The sequence below is a fragment of the Pongo pygmaeus genome, chromosome 10, assembly GCF_028885625.2.
Source record: "Pongo pygmaeus isolate AG05252 chromosome 10, NHGRI_mPonPyg2-v2.0_pri, whole genome shotgun sequence".
Lineage (NCBI taxonomy): Eukaryota > Metazoa > Chordata > Mammalia > Primates > Hominidae > Pongo > Pongo pygmaeus.
Window position 1 is genome coordinate 45,322,969 of NC_072383.2, and position 3,647 is coordinate 45,326,615.

Genomic DNA, 3,647 nt, shown 5'->3' on the forward strand with positions numbered 1-3,647 from the left:
GCCTCTTCCCACCCTGCCATCCTGATCACCAAACCCAACCCAAGGACTGCCTCCCTGCAGATGAGAGCCCTAAGACACCCATTCTGCTTACTCAGGGCCCAGGGGTGCCCACGCCCGCAGGTGAACTGCCCCTGTTGAGGGAAAGAAGTGAGGGAGCTGGAAGGAGCATGAGGACATGAGATAAGAAGACCCATGAGATGGGAGCCAGGATGTGAGCAGCTCAGGAGGCCTGGGAACGTCCACTCCTGGGCTGAGGTCACCGGCCTGATCCCCAGCCAGGTTCTGTGTCCTTCCACAGGCCCAAGTAGTGCCTGCCATCTCTGGGCCTCGGATCAGCCTGGTAGTTAAAAACACAAACCCTGGAGCCAGGCTCCTGGATTAAAATCTCTGCTTCCCCACTGATTGCAGATGTGACCTGAAGCAAGTGATTTAACCTCTCCCACCCTACCTGAGTTTCCTTAACTGTAAAATCTATAAAGCACTAATAATACCAACTCATGAGGTTTTGGGAGAATTAAATGAGTTGCTACACATCGAATGTTTAAAGCATTGCCTGGCATATAGTTGTATGCACATGTTAGCTAGTACTCATCTGTGAGGCATTAGGGTGGGGCTGCTTGCTGGAAAGCGTCTTTCTTCTCTGAGATGTTGCTAGCCCGTGCCCTGTGAGAGTGAATAAGTCCTTGGTGGCACACAGGACTGGCTCAGGAAGACGCACTTTATCACGGAAACACTGCTTAGTAAGGATTCCCTGCCCTTGGTAACAATCAAGCCATTTGGAACTCCCGGGCCTGTATGCCCTGGAATAATGGCCATGAAAGCCCCTCACGACCCTTCTCTTCCTGCCACCTGAGAACCTGGGGTTTGTGGACATCTCTGGACAAGATGCTCTACCGTCTATGAGCCCTCTCAAAGGGCTCACTTTACAGTTTACAAAGCACTTTACAGTTTACAAAGCACAACCACCCCCTTGATTTCATTGGATCTCATGTAAAATAGGATCAGATGTGAAATAGGCAGAGCAGGCATTGTCTGTCCTCTGTCACTTACCAGGAAATAAAAGCCTGGAGGTGAGGTACCTTGTGTAACTCAGTTGCGCATACTTGGGACAGCCAGACAGCTGTGGAGAAGTTCAAGTTCCCACCCAGAAGTGCTCCCATTCTCAGTCTCCCTACACCTACCCCACCTGCCCCTTTCCTCTCCCCTCACCAGCCACCTCTCTCCTAGCTTCCCATCTGGCCTCAGGTCCCTGAAAAGGACCTGCTGAGGAGTTGCAGTACAACCAGGCCTGGTGCTGGCAGGGCCCTGGGCACAGGCATCTTGGCACTGCGTGCCCAAGCAGAGGCCTGAGGTCTGGCATGCGCAGGCGCCTGGCTCAGGGCTGGGTGGAAGTCACTAGGTGTCCCAAGGGTATCCCTGCCCGGGTCATGGGGCCCAGCCCAGTGCCAGACACAGAGCCCTGGAGACTTAACGACAGGAAATGAGAAGGAGGAGGAGCCAGGGAAGGGAGGAAGGGCAGGAATGCTACCCAGCCAGCCCCCTGTGTCGGAACAAACAGTGCCTGAGTGCTAATGACTTGTTGTTGTTCATATCAAAATGCCCAGGTGGCCCCAGTCCCTGCCCCAACTCCCATTGGAGCCCACAACCCAGGCTCCAGCACCAGCCCCCTTCCTGGTATTATTCTGACCTGGGAGAGGACACATTAGGAGGGGAGGTGCTGGGTCACGTGGCCAGGCTGGTCATTTCCTGTCCTCCCCCAGGGGATGAGGATGCAGGTCAGAGAATGGGCCCTAGCCCATGAACACTGAGGAAGGGACTTTAAGGAATCCCTCTCATTTTGACAAGGAAAGCAAAAGCCCAGAGAGATCACACAACTATTTAGAAAGGTAAGATTCTACTGAATAACTCTGCTACTGGTGCTGACCCCAGAGGTAGGTATTTGTTTCCTATTTCACAGCTAGAGAAAAGAAAGCTCCAAGGTTCTATAACCTGCCCTAACTGTTGGTCAATAAGGGCACCAGGATTCATACCTATGTCTGATTCCAAAGGCCATGCTCTTAGCATTACGCCCTACTGTCTTCCATTATGCCTATTCCCATGTTTCCTCAGCTTTGTGCTATAGACACAGACAGTAGAGGTATTCTGCCTTCAGGCAAGTTCCGTGGGCGAGTAAGTTTGGAAACCACTGGGTTAGACAAAGATAGATAGGTTTGTTAGTCTACCCTCTCTGTGCCCCCAGGATGTTTGTGTGCCTGGCAACCTTCTAGGATGGGGCGGAGAGAGGGCTGCTATTCAAGGGCAGTTGGTCAAGTGTGTGGGCTCTGCAGCCAGATGCTTGGGTTCAAATCCTAGCTTTTGCGTTACCATCTGGGTGTGTGAGCTCGTGCTGATTACTGAAGTTCTCAGTGCTTCAGCTTCCTCGTCTGTAAACTGGGGTTGATGATAAGAATAGTACCTATCACATAGGGTTATGAGGATCAAAAAGTTAATAATATAAAGTACTTGGAATGGTGCCTGGATCACAGTAACTACTTAGTAAATTTAGTTGACTTGATCAGGTGTTATTATTTCATGATTGTCCCTATTACCAGGACACAGTGCAAAAAAAAAAATGCTATACCATGTCAGTTTCAGGGTTCTCAGCTGGGAAGAAGCAGCTGATATGGGTCAAGGTGAAGGTCCTCACCCACTCCCCCTCTCATTCCTGAACAGAAAGTGTTCAGGGTGGAACAGGAGGCGCTAACTCCCCTGGCACCAGCACTGTGGCCTGCCCCACCCTCACTCCCTGTCACTGAATGTCAGAGCCGGGCTGGAGAGACAGGCACAGAGCCAGACAGCCTGGAGACCTGTCAGACCAGTTCCCTTGGGCCATAGCTAAGGTGTCAAGCTAGGGCTGCTTGTGGTAGGACAGGGGAAGGGTGCATGGGGCTGGGATGATGCCTTAAGGTGTCAGTGTTACTGTTTGTAGCAAGAGAGAAGTGCAGCATGGTGGTTATGTGGTTATGAGCTTGGACTCTGCAGCCCGATTGCCTGGGACCAAAGCCCAGCTTTGCCACTTAGCAGCTGCGTAACTCTGAACCTGTCACTTAACCTCTCTGTGGCTTCGTTTTCACATATATAAAATGGAGATGATGACATCAGTACCTATCTCACAGGGCTGTTGTGAGAATTATTTGATATGATAAAGGCAAACCTCTTGCAATAATGTCTGGCACATAAGTACTGTATAACTACTAGCTACTACTATTATTTGGATAGGTTGAATGAAAGTGTGTTCTCGGAGTTACAAAATAGGGCCACTTCCCCAAGAACAGTCATACAAAGAGAATCATCTCAGACTTCCCTGAGCTAGTAGAACCCACCACAGGTCACTCTGATCTTGCCCCTTCCCCCGGACATCAGACAAGATCTCACCTCCCCCTCTTATTTTCCAAAGATGTTCTTCCATCCCATTCCAGTGTCACCTTTGCAATAGCTGTTAAGTCTTATCTTAGTCTGTATCTAACTGCAAGCTGTAACCCGCTTTCATTTTCTCTTGTTCTGGTCTAGGTAGGAACAGAAAGAGCTGTCTTCAGACTTCTTCTCTGGGAGGTTGATGGGTTTTCCCCTTGGCTTTCGAAGATGGAGGTCTGGCCTCAATAACTGGC

At 50.5% G+C, this 3,647-nt stretch overlaps 1 protein-coding gene across 5 annotated transcripts in view; it reads right to left on the bottom strand.

Moving 5' to 3' along the window:
- RAPGEF3 (Rap guanine nucleotide exchange factor 3) overlaps positions 1-3,647 on the bottom strand; it is a 36,331-nt gene that overhangs the window by 17,469 nt on the left and 15,215 nt on the right. Inside the window, exon 1 of one of the 5 annotated variants that reach the window (XM_054443067.1) lies at positions 3,415-3,565. The exons of 3 other annotated variants lie outside the window; for them this stretch is intronic. The gene's annotated coding sequence lies outside the window, so the exon portion shown is untranslated. Of the gene's footprint in view, positions 1-3,414; positions 3,566-3,647 lie in introns of those variants that run through there. One more of the 5 variants, XM_054443068.1, reaches the window with a different exon arrangement.